This window comes from Lagenorhynchus albirostris, chromosome 7, assembly GCF_949774975.1.
Source record: "Lagenorhynchus albirostris chromosome 7, mLagAlb1.1, whole genome shotgun sequence".
In the NCBI taxonomy this organism is placed as follows: Eukaryota; Metazoa; Chordata; class Mammalia; order Artiodactyla; family Delphinidae; genus Lagenorhynchus; species Lagenorhynchus albirostris.
In genome coordinates this window covers 79856479-79874243 of record NC_083101.1, presented here as the reverse complement: position 1 = coordinate 79874243, position 17765 = coordinate 79856479, and the positions used below count along the sequence as shown (strand labels likewise).

General features: G+C 42.3%; 1 long non-coding RNA gene across 1 annotated transcript in view; it reads left to right on the top strand.

The window, feature by feature from the left end:
* Positions 1–10477, top strand: part of LOC132522961 (uncharacterized) — a 123138-nt gene extending 112661 nt beyond the window's left edge. The window contains exon 4 of the long non-coding RNA XR_009541393.1: positions 10347–10477. This is a non-coding gene — a long non-coding RNA (uncharacterized LOC132522961). The remainder of the gene's footprint in view (positions 1–10346) is intronic.
* The last annotated feature ends 7288 nt before the right edge of the window (positions 10478–17765 follow it).

Below are 17765 nucleotides of genomic sequence, written 5' to 3'. Positions count from 1 at the left end.
GGTTTTCTCTGGGTATATGCCCAGTAGTGGGATTGCTGGATCATATGGTAATTCTATTTTTAGTTTTTTAAGGAACCTCCGTACTGTTCTCCATAGCGGCTATATCAGTTTACATTCTCACCAACAGTGCAAGAGGATTCCCTTTACTCCACACCCTCTCCAGCATTTGTTCTTTGTAGCTTTTTCTGATGAACCTAACACAACATTATAAAGCAGCTATACTCCAATAAAAAATTTTTTAAAAAAGAAAAAGAGAATGAAGGCAGAGATCAGGATGATGCATCTACAAGCCAAGAAACACTACAGATTGCCAGCAAACCACCAGGAGCTAGGAGGGAGGAACGGAACATTTCTCTCCCAGTCCTCAGAAGGAACCAACACAGCTGATATCTTGATCTTGGACTTCTAGCCTCCAGAACTGTGAAGAAATAAATTTTTGTTGTTTAAGTCACCCAGTTTGTGGCAGCCCCAGGAGACAGACACACTCACGAACTAAATTAAGGAGCTGCTGACCATCACTACCGCACCTGCATCCCTGAGTTGTCCTCCCTGTGGTCCACACAGATAGAGCTCATATCAGTGGTGCTCATCACTGCTCCTGAAGCTGATCAGGATCTCAGTGTTGCAGCCATTGTCCTCTGCAAATGGGTCTAGGCCAAGGCCACACTGAGCCGCCTCAGCAGCACTGCCTTAGTTGGCAAACAGGTTGCTCCACAACCGCTTCAGAAATGCCAGCTGGTGCCTTAGCAATGGCCACCCTGTCCTCTCACACCTCATGGCTGCCAGTGCCTCCCCCTCAGCTGTTCTCATTCCTTGGTTGGGAGGCTGTTGCCAAGGGCTGCCCTGGCTCAGCAACCCCTCCTCACTGTGCCAGCCTCTCTGAGGAGCTCCACCACCACCCAAAGACCAACAGATTCAGAGCTCACACAGCTGCATCCCTCCACCTCCTGCTGCCACCAGAACCCTCTTCTTTATGTGAGTGGGTCACAACCCTGCATGCCTCCGGCAAACAGAGGCTGGGCCTTCCACAGCTGCAGCTCTCTGTGTGTGACTGCATATGTTGTCCTTGCAGTTAGTATAGTCCTGTAGATCAAGGAGAACCCCTTGTGTGGCCAGTTGTAACTACACAGAAATATTAATAGGCTCAATTTATTGGGCACTGACTATGTGCTAAGCACTTAATGTGTGTGATTTAATTTAATCTTTACAAAAACCCACAGAAAAGAATTACTATTCCCATTTTTGATGAAGAAACAGATTAGAGAACTTCAGAGAAGTCATTTGGGGGAAAGGATGAATCTACACAGTGAACTCCAGGCCCCATACCCTGCCAGCTGCCTGAAGGGGGCCTACTTCACATCTTGTCAAAAGCAAGAGAAAGAGAGAGCACCCCAGAAAAAGAGGGGAGCAGAGTGAAAGAGGCAAGCTGGAGAGCTAGAGCCAGGGAACAGAGATGCACTTGGTTGCTTCCTGTGCCAGAGCACAGGCATCCACCAGGCACAGGCTCAGAGACGGTCCCAAACAGCCAGAGGAAGTAAGATGGTAAAGGCCAGCACTGCCCTCATTCTAACTCAGGGGCCCAGCCTCTGGGAAATGTGGACCATGGAAGTCAGGATCTTCCCATCTCATCTCAGAAAAGTGACTCTTTCTCCCACGTGGAGGAACCAGTGTAAGGGTAGAGAGAACTGGCAGTATTTGCTCCAAATGACTTCCTCTTGGGACAATCCTTACATGAGAACAAGAGAACAGAATTCCCATCATTACTAAGTGTGGTTCATCCTGTTGGGAATACTTCAAAGGGGGTTGAGGCGGGGGCTCAAAAGGAGAAGAGGGGTAAGCACCTAGCCTAAGGATGGAGGATCTGAGATCAAGAGCTATCTCAGACCCTCGGCAGGTAGTGTTCTTCCATCCTTGGGGCTTGGAGTTCTCTAAAGCCCCACACGTCCCTGCCTATGGGTGGGGTGGTCCCATCATAATCTGCCTATAGTGCTTGTACAGTCTAGATCAGCAGACTTCAGGCTAGTGTTGTTAGCAGATTCTTTTCTCAAACAATTATGATACAGAAATGAGATGTGAACACCTAAGAAGAAATTCCATAGTTGATATGGACATATTTGATATGTGTCAAAATATTAGGAAAGCCTGGATCCACCTGAGGACACTTGCAATGTCAAAGGCAGGTATTGAATAGCAGGGGATGTGAGATGCCAATAAGAAGAACGATTGAATGTGTCTCCTACACATTGGGAGCAAAGCTTGTACTTGTAGCTTTAATTCTCCTTTCTCCCCTCGTTCCTTGCTGCTTAAATGGTTGAGGATTATTATAGTTATGCAAGGGGGTTAGACTGGGAGTTGAAAATGGTCATTAAAGGGTGTGTTTTGGTTTTTTCTTAATGAAAAGAGGTTGAACTATAAGATGGTTGTGTAATGCGGAAGGAGGCTTAACCCGTATAAATCCCTGTCACTTTTGTTTGTTTGAACTGACTTTGCTCCCATGGTGCTGGCAGGCGCTCCTGTTATTTCCTATGATTTTCTAAGCCAGGCTGGTCTCTGCAATTCTGAGTCTCCCTTTAGTTCTCTTTACCACCCTCCTGCGGAGCTTAACGTATTAAGAAACTATCATGACCCCGCAAGTCTTTTCAGAATCTGAAATGGATTGTTGTATTGAGCCTTATCAGAAATGGGCAACGGTTTAAATACAGAGGGGAGGAAGCCACGTGGTATTCCCTTGATTCCCTGAAAACAGATTTTTTTAATGCCAAGCACCATTAAATGATCTTTCCAGTCCCTTCTAGATCTAACGTCCTATGACACTTCACCCAGTGCTGTCAGGAGAATAATCGGATTTTATCAGATAAAAGGCAAGAAACAAAAAAGCAAAACTTACACCTATGTATTAGAATTGGGATAAATATTACTTACAATACATAAAAATCCAATCAGAAGAATAACGTAAAACTCCAGTTCTGAAATTTAATATGTGCCACACAGAAAAATCAGTGTCTTTCCACATTTTTCACACTTCCATCCTTTCACCACCTTTTGTTCTAGGAACCCAGCTGCTGTATTTAGATATAAATGCTCAAATATTCTGCTAAATGAAGCTACAGCTGCTCTGTCAGAAACATCACATTAAAATATGTTCTGAAACCATTTGACAGAGTTCTGAAGACAACTTTCATTTCACGAGCTACAAAGCCAGCTCTGGGCATCATGAAGAATTTGAGGAGCGCCTGCAGTTCTTGAAGGAGCCCAGGAAGCCAGAGGGAGGGCAGTGGCAGAGGCCAGCCAGAGCTGAGCCAAGCGGAGTAGCCAGAAGAGAATAAGAATCTGGTTTTTTAGACCCAATTTTGTTTCTTTATGTCTTTTAAATACTTCAAAGTCATTCACATGTTTGAAATTCTACAGGTACAATAGAAAAGACAGTCTCGCTTCCTTCCCAGTCTCTCAAACACCCAGCTTCACCACAAGCAGCAGGATTAGACTTTTCTTGAGCAAACCTGCAGATGTATTTCAGGCATATACTGGGTGAGCCAAAAGGTTCATTTGGTTTTTTCCGTAAGATGGCTCTAGTAGCACTTAGTTGTTGTTAACTTCATTTGTGACAATTTTGTTAGATTGTATGTGACAGCTGTCATATCAGTGTGCGTTTAAAAAAAGACTTATCTAAGTCAGAAAGAGAAAGACAAATAGCGTATGCTATCACATATATATGGAATCTAAAAAAAAATGGTTCTGATGAACCTAGGGGCAGGACAGGAATAAAGACACAGACATAGAGAATGAACTTGAGGACATGGGGAGGGGAGGGGAAGCTGGGATGAAGTGAGAGAGTAGCATTGACATATATACACTTCCAAATGTAAAATAGATAGCTAGTAGGAAGCAGCCGCATAGCACAGGGAGATCAGCTCGGTGCTTTGTGATGACCTAGAGGTGTGGGATAGGGAGGGTGGGAGGGAGATGCAAGAGGGGGGACATATGGGGATATATGTATACACGTAGCTGCTTCACTTTCTTATATAGCAGAAACTAACACAACATTGTAAAGCAATTATACTCCAATAAAGATGTAAATAAATAAAGACAGACATCAAAATTGGTGAATTTTTGTGTAGCCATTTTATATTGAAGACGGAAGAAAAAAAAGCAACATTTTCGGAATATTATGCTTTATTGTTTCGAGAAAGATCAAAACGCATCTGAAACGCACAAAAAGATTTGTGCAGTGTATGGAGAAGGTGCTGTGATTGATCGAACGTGTCAAAAGTGGTTTGCGAAGTTTCGCACTGGAGATTTCTTGCTGGATGATGCTCCACGGTCGGGTAGACCAGTTGAAGTTGATAGCGATCAAATCGAAACAATAATTGAGAACAATCAGTGTTATACCACGTGAGAGATAGCAGACATACTCAAAATATCTAAATCAAGTGCTGAAAATCATTTGCACCAGCTTGGTTATGTGAATCGCTTTGATGTTTGGGTTCCACATAAGTTAAGCAAAAAAACCCTTCTTAACCATATTTCCTCATGCGATTCTCTACTGAAACGTAATGACAACATTCCATTTTTAAAACAAATTGTGACGGGTGATGAAAAGCGGGTACTGTACAACGATGTGGAATGGAAGAGATTGTGGGGCAAGCGAAATGAACCACCATCAACCACACCAAAGGCCGGTCTTCATCCAAAGAAAGTGATGTTGTGTATATGATGGGATTGGAAGGGAGTCCTCTATTTTGATCTCCTTCCGGAAAACCAAACGATTAATTCCATCAAGTACTGCTCCCAATTAGACCAACTGAAAGTGGCACTCGATGAAAAGTGTCCAGAATTAGTCAACAGAAAATGCATAATCTACCATCAGGATAACGCAAGACTGCCTGTTTCTTTGATGACCAGGCAAAAACTGTTACATCTTGGCTGGGAAGTTCTGATTCATCCACCGTATTCACCAGACATTGCACCTTCGGGTTTCCATTTATTTTGGTCTTTGCAAAATTCTCTTAATGGAAAAAATTTCAATTCCCTGGAAGACTGTAAAAGGCACCCTGAAACAGTTCTTTGCTCAAAAAGATAAAAAGTTTTGGGAAGATGGAATTAGATGAAGTTGCCTGGAAAATGACAGAAGGTAGTGGAACAAAAGGGTGAATACATTGTTCAATAAAGTTCTTGGTGAAAATGAAAAATGTGTCTAATACTTTTATTTTAAAAAACAAAGGCACTTTTTGGCCCACCCGATATATGCCAGCCCATACTCTGTTCTCCCACCTTTCTTTTTTCTTTACACAGAGCAGTTCACTACGTATCCTATGATAAGTGATACCTCAGTATAGTTTAAATCGCATCTCTTTTATGAATGAGGTTGATTATGTTTTTCGATGTTTTAAGAGACATTTTTTTAACATCTTTATAAGAGACATTTATAATTCCTTTTCTGTGGTGTGATCATATCCTTTGCTCACTTTTTTTCTATTGCATTTTTAGTCTTTGTATCTGTTGACCAGTAGGAGCTCTTTTATACCAGGGGATTGAATCTTCCACTGTGATAGGAGTTACAAACAATTTTTTCCAGTTCGTTGGCTTTGTTCATGTTGGGTTTTGTCGTGTAGAACCTTTAAATTTGGGGGAGGGGGTCAAATTTATCATTTTTTTCTTTTATGGCTTCTAATTTTTTATATAGTTAGGTCTTTCTTACTCTAAGATTATGAAACAATTCCTCCATGATTTCTTCCTGTACTTTTATGATTTCAGTTGTTGCACTTAAATCTTTTGTCTGTTAAGAACACTTGGAATATATTCCAGCATCAGGTGTTAAGTATGGAGCCAACCTTCTTTTTGTCTCCATGGCTAGTCAGTATCCCAACTCTCTATATTGCATGACTCACCTTTTCCCCACTGATCTCAGGTGCCATACATATTGGGTCCATTTCTGGACTTTGTATTCTATTCCATTGATCTGTTGATGTGGTCATGTGCTAGTATTATGCAGTTTTAATTATTATAGTTTTAAAATATGTTTTGACATCTGATGATGACCACCCCACACTTTCTTTGTCTCAACATTATTTTTGCTTTTCCATCTAGAATTATCTTGACTAGTTAAAAAAAATTCTGTCAGTATTTTTATTTGTATTTCATTAAATAACTTCGGGAGAACCAACATACTTTTTAAAGTCTTAGGTTTATATTCTTAGGAAGGAAAGGACTTGATAGAGCAGGGGAAGAGAATAGACTCTCCCTTGTGCTGAATATATTCCATAGGAGAAATAAAAAGAAACACAATGGGAACTTCGTTTCAGGACAGCCTTTCCAAAAGTGTGTATCAAAGACCCTTCAGATGGTAATAGTAAAAACTTAAATAAAAGGGATTCTGTGTTCAAAATATTGATCAGCACTGTCCACTGGATTCCCCCTTGGAGATTTACTATGAGCAATAGCTGTTAAAGACTATTAAACTCCTGCAGTGCGGAAGTCTGAGAGACTGGAGAAATCCTGCAGTAAAGATGCCTGTTGACTTCTGTCTACCATGTTACTTCCCAAACTCATTCCAGTATGGAATCATTTCTCCAAACAACACGTCTTAACATTCCACAGTATGCTCAGAAAAACTCAGTTTGGAGATCTTCAGGCCAACTGTAGATATTTAAAAGAGAATTTGTGCATGTAAAATCCAGTTCTTTGATTCTCAGCATCAGTGAGGTGAGGATCTAGGATATTCCTTTAGAAAATTATCTTTGAACCCTCAAGTGCATCCCCATAGGGACAAGAGGTGATCAAAATTGTTTCTCTTTCTTCCACTGTTGGATTCCTATGTAAATTCTCTGAAATGGAACAAAATTGCACATTTTATGCCACCTTCTGGTCCTTCATTCTTTCATTTGGCACTTATTAAGTACCTACTATGTGCTGGGCCCTGCCTAGTCCCCTTTCACAGTGAGGAAGGGCTTTTACACCAGGGCGAGGAGACCCTGCAGCTGAGCCTTCAGGCCTCTCTCTTGCCTCATCGTCACCTCCTCAGGTTCACTCTGGGTTATAGATTTCTGAGAACAATTGCCCTGAAAACCATCTTGTTCTGTAAGGGAAAATCATAATCCTGGGCCTCTGGCAGCACCATCTGCATTCCTGAAAATGACTGTGGCATAACAGAATCTGACTCCAGTCAGGATGAGGCAGCAAGGCAAAAAAGAGAGAGGAATTCCTGCAAGTGGTAGGGACTCAATTTAAAACACAGAAGTTTCGGTGGTATCATTTGCAAATGGAAAAGGCACAACGGTAACTTAAGAAAAGCATGGAAAAAGAGCAGGGGTGCCTATTTAAATACCATTTAAAAATCATCTTCTTTGGTGGTAATCTTTCTCTGTTATGAAATCTCTTTGAAATAAGTACAGGAAAATGAGTAGAGGCAGCATCACTCAGAGGCAAAGCATCTAACTTGACTAGCTGGTGACTCAGCACCAAGACTGCTCTGGTCCCTGAGATGCTGGGGTAACATCCTCTGCTAAAGACATCAGATCCCACAGTGGTCAGCACTGACTGAGATGAGAGATTCGTCCCTGGTTTTGGTGTGGTTCTATGTTCTTGATATAAATCTACAAGTGGCCGCCTGTAGGGTACGAAAAATGCAAAGAGGCATTCCAGGAGGCATAACAGAAGTGCCAAAGTGCATCAGGGTTTACTTTCAACCCCTAAAGCATGCCTAGGGGTGTGTGTGGGATGTCACTGCCCCCACCCCCGTGAACCGGGCTTTGCAAAGGACCATGGCAGAAGGCAGCAAGCTAGCCCATCAGATTTGCTTGGTCAGTGTCTTTTTTTTTTAATTCTTCTGCCCAAATGGGTATTTGACTATATGCCCTGCTCCCCCATTCCACAATCAACAATAGTTTGAAGGTTCATTGATGTGGTTCCTCCTACAGAAGACATACGGCTTTTTAATATAGAATTTATGTATGATTAAAAGCTTCCATATCAAAAAAAAAAAAGCTTCCATATCTAGTAAGCTCAATCCTAGAAACAGAGAGTCCAGGATGCCTTGGAACAAACGTCAAGTATGATAAAAAGTGAGCCTTGCCTGTATCTGTAGGCATTTTCCTGGTGTCCTCTTCACCACCAGATATTCTGCAATTTCAGAGAAACCAATGCATTTTCCATGCTACGGTGCTATAGCAACAAAAGATGAGAAGCTGAAAGATCTACAGCTTCAGAGGTTCATGTCATGGAAAGGGACCTTAGAGATCATTTACTGTAGTGGTTTTCACAGTGTGTTTCACAGAACCTGCAGTTTTATTTGCCACGATTCTTTCACTCTACAGTGACATAAAAACAGTTCAAACTGTCTGGAAAAATCCAGGGTTTATATTAGCATCAGGCATGCTTGGAACCAGTTGCTTAAATGATGTGTTCTTAAGTCACCCCCTCCCCGTTCCCCTTACCCTTGTCTCTTACTTCATCTTCCCTCTGTTTTAGAGCTTAATTCTCAGTCAGATTCTCTCCCATAAAGCAGCAAAGATGGTCAGCAGCAGCTCCAGAGCAAAGAGCATCCTCCTTCCTGATATTTTCAGTAAAAAAAAAAACCCTTAGAATTAAGTTTCATTGACCCTGAATAGATCATATGCTCACTTCCAAGGCAATCATACTGACTCTGCTTGGCCATATGTGGGTCACATTCCCATCTCTAGAGCTGGGGTCTGGGATCAGCCCTGTGTGAGTCAAATAGATTGGGAGAGAGAGAGAGAAAGAGAGAGAGAGAAAGAGAGAGAGAGAAAGAGAGACAGAGATCTGAGTAGTTCCCTAGAAAATGGGTAGATTCTTTTTACAGAAGAGATTCTAGAAGATTAAAAGTAGCAGATGGCCACCAGCTCCATAATACTGTCTCAGGGTCAGCCAAAGCAGTGACGGGGAGGGGAGGGAAGTAGGTAGCTCTCTAGTCCTCTTACACCTGCTTCAAAAAGCATCTCTGTTTTCTTCCTCTAGCTTTATTGAAATATAATTGACATATAACATTGTGTAAATTTAAGGTGATTTGATACACTTATATATTGCAAAATGATTACCACCACAGTGTTAGCTAACACACCCATCACCTCACAGAATTACCATTTCTTTTTTTGTGATGAGAACATTTAAGATGTGCTCTCTTAGCAACTTTCCAGTATACAATACAGTATTATTGACTATAATTAGCATGCTGTACATTAGATCCCCAGAACTTATTTATCTTATAACTGGAAGTTTACATTCTTTGATCAACATCTCCCCCAGTTCCCTCACCCCTCAAGCTCCTGGTAACCACCATTCTAGTCTGTTTCTATGAGTTCAGGTTTTTAGATCCCACCATTTATTATATGTAAATGATATCATACAGTGTTTATCTTTCTCTGACTTATTTTACTTAGCATAATGCCTTCAGGGCCCATCCATGTTGTTGCAAATAGCAGGATGTCCTTCTTTCTCACAGCTGAATAATATTCCATTGTATGTGGTATATATATATATACCACTTCTTCATTCATCCATTGATGGATATTTAGATTGTTTACATATCTTGGCTTTGTGAACACTGCTGCAGTGAACAGGGGAGTGCATATATCTCTTTAAGATCCTGTTTTCATTTCCTTTGCATAGATACCCAGAAGTGGGAATGCTGGATCATATAGTAATTTTATTTTTAATTTTTTGAGGAATCTCCATACTGTTTTCTATAGTGACTGCACCAATTTACATTCCTATCAACAGTACACAAGAGTTCCCTTTTCTCCATATCTGTTTTTTTAAAAAATCATTTTTACAGACTAGGATTCTGTGTTAGATGTAATTTGAAGAAAATGACTTGTAATTTGCTGCTAAACCAGAATGTTTAGAAACCGCCATTTTATTTAAGCTCCCTCAGTTTGTAAGCTGAGTCTCAGAGATGTTATGTCATTTTTCTCACAGTTACACAGCTAGTTGGTGGAAAAATTGTGATGCCAATATGTCAGAGATTCATAGCCTACTAACATATCTGAAGACCTATTGTACAGAAGGTCTTGTTCAAGGCACTGCATAGAAATACAAATATGAATATCTCACAGAGCTCACAATAATTTAGGGAATATATGACAAACATATATAAAGAGAATTCATAGGAAAAAAATGTGTGGCAGTCTTTATTTTTCAAAAATGTTACAGCAGTATGTGTGGTCCCACATTCTCTTCTAGAATTTTTCCCCCCTCAAGGAGTGGAGTCTATTTCCCATCCCCTTGAACCTGGGTAGGCTTGTGAAGCTCCAGCAAATTGAATGCGGCAGAACTTTTGAAGCTAGGTTAGGAAAGGCAATCCAGTTCCCACCTGGCTGTCTCTCTCTTAGGATGTTCAGCTGTGGAAATCAGCTACCTTGCGGTGATAAAGCCCCAACCAACTCCCACAGAGAGCCCACATGGAGAAGCCACATGGAGAGAACTGAGCTCCCCTGCTGATGGCCAGAATCAACTGCCAGACAGGAGAGTGAGTAAATCTGGCCGCTGGGTTAGTCTTTGATCTCAGGCACCAGACTCTATGGAGCAGAGAAAAGCCATCCCCACTGTGTCCCATCCAAATTCCTGACCCACAGAATTTGAGAGCATGATAAATGGCTGTTTTATGCCAGAGAAACTGGAGCAGAGTAATTCTGTCTGGATCTTCATAAATGGTGTAATGAACAGTAGAAGCTATTGCTGTGAATTGCCCAGATGTTTTTCTCCCACCCACTTCCTTAGGTTACAAACCAGACTCTTTGGTCTGGGCTGATCGTAGTACTCCATTCCCTTGGACACCGTGATTAAGGCAAGGATAAGCACATGACCCAAGTAGGGCCAATCAAGGCCTTTCTGGGCTGATAAATGTTCAACGAGAGAGAGAGAGAGAGAGAGAGAGAGAGGTGTCTCAGACTGCTGAGGTATTGGGCTGAGAGGGGGGTGTAAGATAAAAGATTGAGGTAGAGAGAATTCTAGCTGCACTAAGTCCCGATTAGGTCCTAGTTTCTGTGGCAATCCCTTCAAACATGCGCCACCCTAGTGTTCTTCCCAACCACTCAAACCAATAATTTTCCTTTTTTGTGTATTGGATTTCTATCCCTTTCCTCCAAGAGTTCTGCCTAATTTAAAAGGCTTTGTGAAGGATAACGCATTGGAACTGGGTCTTGGAAGGTGGTAGGGTACTGAACTTCTGAAATGGAGAAGGGGCTTTAGAAGGGGGAAAATGTCCACAGAGGAGGGAAGCAGAGCAACTGAAAGTACTGACTCAGTCACCTGGTCCTGGGTCCAAATGCAGCTCACCCCTGACCCATATAGAGAACTTGGACTTTACCTCATTCAGCTGCAGTTTCCTCCTCTGTGAAATAAAGAAAATAGTGCCTACGACATGGAGTTATTGTGAGGATTAAGTGACACTTATAACCCATATTATCCCGGTGCCTGGTGCATGTTAAGGTTTATTTGGTGGCGACTGTGAAAGGACAGCATGGATTGTGGGTGAAGCAGCACGTGGCAGGAGTGTGGCTGAGATCAAGCCGGAGCAAGAGGCCAGAGCCGGGTTGTGGAGGGGATTGCCTCACTGTGTTAGCTGGGCAAGGAGAAGCCATGGCCGTTTTCCCAGCGGAAATGGTCAGAGATGTGACTACCATATATAAGCCACATTTTGATAACAGGAATTCCATTTCATTATGGCATCAGAGATGTACCTCCCATATATAAATCACATTTTGATAACAGGAATTCCATTTCATTATGGCATCATGAAGCAATGTCGCTTCATGTGTACACATAATATATTTGGATTTAATTTTGAGATTGGTTCTAAAAGCATATGGACCCAGATGTCAGGTATTCCCCACCCTCTGCACCCACAAGCGCAGTCTCTGCTTTTACTCCTTGCAGATCTGGCCTGGATGCCTACTGGATGTTCCGCTTTTGTCACCATGAAGAACTGACTCAAGCACAAGCACTGGTGAGCAAATGTAGGGTTTATTAAAGATTTTTGTAGTGAACAATATCAATGCTCTATCAGATCTCCTCAGATTCCCCTTTTACCATTTTGTGCTCTCCCCCGATCCCCACCTGCCCCTTCGGCTTCTAACAGTCAGCACTTGCGCAACTCTTCTTCCGAGAACACTGCGGGTTCTCAAATAGACCGACCTTGGGCTACTGGAGCCACTTTCCCTCCACAGTGAGCCCGGAGCGCTGGGGGATTTATTCCCTTCCTCCATCCCATGCTTGACCAGTGACTGACAAGTGCAGGAGTGTGGAAGCCCAGCTCCCCGCCTCTGGTGGGGACAACCCTGAGCTGAACTTAGATTCTGGAGTTCCCGTGTAGGATCAGGCTGACAGACTTTGCTTGGCTCACATATTGGCTTGACTTTTCCCTCTTCCCCATCTCATTTCCCTGCTTCCTTACCGGTCTCCCTTCATAAACCCCCTGCACACCATCCTAGCCGCAGGGTCTGCTTCTGGGAAGTAGTTTTCTAGGTTACGTGGAAGGAATTTACCGTGTACCTCCTCCAGCAAATAACTTCAGAATCCCCCTTAGACATTGCAGCTCTCGCACTCTGCTAAGAAATAGATTTTTCCTTCTTTCCTTTCTTGCATACAAAGCCTCGTGTTATTGGTTCATTCCTCTCTCCCTGAATCCTACATCCCCAGTTGCAAATTCTCACCTCTATTTTTCAGAACAGGTCTACCTCAGCAACCTCCCAAACTTATGTACCAAACCATCAGGCTGAAACCATATTAAAACCCTGAAATCAGCAAGACCCTCTCTCCTTAGAAAGCAATTTAGGAAACATCTTTTATCGTTAAGAGCCTGCCTCTTGGGACCTCACCCTTACTCCAAGTGACCTACCAACATATCAAATACGGTGCTCCCTCTGAGAGGACCCATCTTACTAGCTGGGCTAATATCGGGTTTTTTCCCATTCATTTTCTACATCTATCTGTATTGCATGTGTGTATGTACATATGTATCTACCTATCTGAATAGAACTGTATAAAACTTTCCTTACTCGTTTGGGACAAGTATTTACAAACATTTGATTTCTTCACACTCAAAAAAATGGCAGTGAGATGATTTGAAAATTGAAAAGCCCTTTTTGGGGTGGGAGAAGAGCTTTATGAGAAGGAAAGTATGGACTGGGCAGAAGGGGCTGGCATGGAGTTTCCAAAGTTCCTTGGTCTCCAGACATCAAAGCTCAGATCCACCTGGCTTCCCTCACCATCCAGGCATGTTTGTTTTTACTGCCCTGAAAGTTTGCTGTAACCAACTTGATCTACACCTACTGCAGCATGTCTCTAAGCCCTTTTCACGGGAAGCCCCTGGCTGGTGGTACAAACTAATGAGTGTTTTCCAACACAAAGCCTCCAATTGAGATTATGAGGTAATTTATTAGGCTCCTACTGCAGTGAGCACACACAGTTCCTGCTCAGAACAGACTAATTAAAAACTTCCCTACCATGTACAATTTCAATTGTGTTGGGAAAAAAAAAAGGAACAATATCTCTGTGGTAATTTTTCATAGAAAGGAAATGATAATGATTTCTAAAAAAAATTGTAGAAGCTTTGTGTTGCTTAAATAGACAAAATCAGCATCTGTGGGTTTTGGTGTGTAACTAACATGATTGTCTTTACGTAGAATAGATCTAATTTCCCACCTCTAACTCTGATGTGATATTTTCCCTGAGTTCAGTTGAAAAGGAACGTAAGAGTCAATATTACCAATTGTAGGGAAGAACTGGGTTTAAAACTATTTTTTTGGGGGGGTGGTGGTGACATATATAACCCTGATGGCCCTAGTTGTTCCAAGTTCAGGAGTCTTTCTCCTTTAATAGCCAAATATCCGTCACCTAAGCCCCTAATATTCTATCAGGCGAGCCTCTCCAGGGTGCCCTGGAATCTCTCAGGAACACTTACACATTTCAAAATTTACCCTGGTTGTTGCTTTTCACCTTGGCCTGACATCTGGCCTCGAACCATGGCCACTTTCTGTGTCAAAACTCAGACTGTTATAAGCTACTTGTTTACTGTTACTCCAAGAAAAATATTAAAGAAAAATTTAACCAAGCCTTGAGCATGCCAATTCAAGTGACACTGAGTGACACTGAAACCTCTAGAGCCTTATATAGCCTCTTCTGGATCTGTTTGAGAACTGCACCTGTGCCTTAAGGGGGACTTTACAATCCACTTTTGAACTAATCAGAAATTTGGGAAAACTTCTTCTCCATATTATATCTATCCCTTCATCTTTAGCTTGGGGGACACTCACTGACTTTTCTTAAGGAACATGAATCTCCTTTGCCTGGTTGGTAATAAACTCTTGCCTTCATTTTAGATTATTTTAGTGATCTTTGTATTGATTGTGTGACAGTGGACCCTGGCTGCTGTATTAATTCCCCAAATTTCAACTAAGATGGAGCTGTGAAATTTCATAAAGCTTTACTAAAGAGTAGGGTCAAAGGACACAGGGAGTCAGGGGCGCCTTAAAACTGAACACCACAAGTGTCTTTTTTTAGGTCCTTTGGCCATTCTCTTCCACAGGGATTCCCCTCCCCGTTACCCCTCCTCTTACCCCCAGCCCTGGGCCTTGTTGCTGGCCAGTTTGCATCCCTACAAAATGAGTGCTCTTGCCAAGTTCCTGCCTGCCCACTGCAGACCCGTACTCCACTAGCACTACTCCCAGGCCCTCCTCACCCTCACCCTGCCAGTCTCTCAACAGCATAATCATCTCAGATGACTATCGTCAATAAAGACTACCTTTTACATCTTCATGTGGAGCAGTTTAGCTCCTCACTGTCTAGAAGCTCTTCATTGCAACTAAGGATCATAGCTTCACTTTTGCACAAAGGATCATTAAAGTTTTACAAAAACAAAAGAATGGTGCCCTCAGAGGTGAATGCAAACCTCCATCTTTAAAGGACTAGAAAAATTATTGATGGTTAAAAAAAATCTGTCTCCCTCCCTCCCTTCCCTCCCCTTGGGGGTCTAGTTGAGAGCATCTTCCTTACACTTTATAAGTCATTTGCTTCTATGGTGTGCGAGGAACAGTCCCTAGAACTGCAGAGGCAGACAGACTAAGACACAATCCCTGCTCTTAAGAAGCTCATGGCATCCTAGAGGATCCCCAGTGACAACAGTGGGATAAGAATAGCAGATGCGGTGTAAGATGCAGACATAACACAGAGCAAGAGAGTCAGGAAAGGCTTTCAGGAAGAGGCTGCACACCAGTGAGATTTGAAACACCAGCAAGAATTTACAAGATGGATGAAATGGGAAATGCTTTCAGGCAGAGGAAACAAGGGCAATGATATGGTGGCCAGAACTATGCTGGCCATATGGGAATTATTAAAGCTGGGTAGACTTAAAGCACAGCATAAGTGCAGGGGGAGTGGGAGAAAACACAGGGATCAGATCGCTCCTGGATTTTACTGCACAGGTGATGAGGAAGGTTGGAAGCATTTTGAGCTGAGGATGGTGGGATCTGGGGTGGGGACAGGTGGAGGGTGACATGATGAGATTGGTGTTTTAGGAAGATCACTGAGGTTTTTAGCTAAAGAGCAAGATAGCAGTCAGAGAAATAGTCCAGGTGAGAGGCACTGAGACCTCATGTGAGGCTGTGGGAATGAAAGGGAAAAAGAGTTGTGAAGGCTCTCTGGGAGGTTCAATCAGTAGGATTTGTTGTTTGATTTAATGTGGAGGGTGAAGGAAAAAGGGTCCAGTGGGGCAGCAATGTTTTTGATAGGTAGATGGCAGCACCACCAGCTAAAACCTGGAGTACAAGGAGGGAAACTGGTTGTTCGTAGGGGAAGGGATGGAGGACGGGGTGAAGCTGAGAAGGAGGGGGTGGTGGTTGTCAAGTGATGAATTCTGGTTTGGGAACATCATGAATCTGGTTTCTTGCCAGACTTCTGAAGATGACTGGTTAGTTAGTTGGACACACGGATCTGAAATTCATCACTGATATACGGACAGATGATGTAGACTTTAGGTGGTAATTATAACCATGAAAGGACATGTTATACTCCAGGGAGAAGTGTAGAGTGAGAAAGGAAAGGAAAAAGGGTTGACTGTGGAATCCTGGGATATGTTGCTTCCATTTTTATATAATTTTTAGGGAGCCTCTGCCTCTATATTTATTTGGAACATTTGGTAAATAATATAATAGAAAGGTAATCCATCTGTAAGCAAGATTTTTTTCAGATAAGTGAAATCAACTTGAGATACCAAGTAAGCACATATTAGTGCACAATAAGTATTTCTTGAATGCATGAGCATGAATATTCATTTTTCTCAGTTTTGCAGTAAGCACTGTGAATATCACAAATATGTATGCTGCAGCAGAAGGTTAAAAAGAGAAGGGCAGCACATACTCTAACCATAGCAACAAGGTTGGGGATAGCATCATCCAGAAGGTTATAGTTCTGTTAAGAAGAATGTTTGCTCCCATGAGCCCTCGCAACTAAGCAGCAACGATACCACTTCATTGTGATAGTGGGAAAAAAATGACCTTGCTGATGTGATGCAAGGGATAATGGGGGCAGTAAGGTATGCATTTCTTAATTTCTTGATAACAAAAAGAGTAAGCTGCAGCCACCTCTGGGTCTCTCGACAAAGACCAAGTCCCACTTTTCCACATTTCTGTACCTTGACCCCCAAAATTTCTAATGCACCTGATGTCCCACGGAAACTTGCATTTTTGCATTTTAACCAAACCAGAGACCTAGAATTCATGCCAAATCCTAGAGGATGAAATAGAACAACATTTCCACTTGATGTCGTGAAAATATGCAATGGCCAGCTACTTTGGCTCCTGTGGCTTTGAAGATCAAAGTTTGGAGAGGTCCTTGTGAGGGCATTTCCAGGTGAGATGGGAGTTTTTCAGTCTCTCTAATACCTGACCTATGGTCCCACAATCTCACAGCATTTCTGATTTAAAATGGCTTTGTTGCTAGAAGGAAATGTCTTTCCATCTCAGAGTTCAGCCAACAGACAGAGATGACCCTTTGCAAAGAAAGCCATCTAAACCTGTACTTCTTCAGAAAAGGGAGTGACATGAGGCCACAATTGCTTTGTAAAACTTACCACTACTTCCCCAGGCAGTTCTAGTGTGATGTGTAAAGTCCACTTTATTTTAGTCTTTGGACATCTGTGAGGCTCTGACTGCCCATGAGATAGTCAGAAGCACAACAGTACACGCCATACTTGCCAGAACTCTTGTGGGTAGATTACTAAACAGCCTCCAGACACTGGAGCCCACGGAGTTTTAGGTTTAGACTCAGCCTTGGTTGGACAAACCTTAAAGATCATTTAGTGCAACCCCTTAGGCCAGCAGTTCTTTATGAAGTGATTACTTGTAAATTACTTGTTTTCACAGAAGTATTGCATTATCAATAAAGTATGAAAGTTTTTTAAAGACTTCCTTTTTTTTTCTTCATAAATTAGAACAGATTCAAGATTATCCTACAATAATGTCTGTCACACTATGTTCTGATAGGCTTTTTGGGCAGGGGAGGAAGGGGTCCTATCCTGCAGTTTTTCTAATAGAAACTGAGCATAGCTTACAACCCACTCTTTCTACTTCATCTCTCTTAGCAGTGTACGGGGCGCTAAAACTTCATCCAGTTTGTGTTGCTTCAGAAAGTTTGAGAGGCTAAGCTTCAAACCCATGTCAGCACCTCAGGGTGTGCTTGGATACCTCCAGCAGTGGGGAACTTGCTATCTTCCCAGACAGCTCACTCTACTAGCAGACATCTGTCGTTGTTCC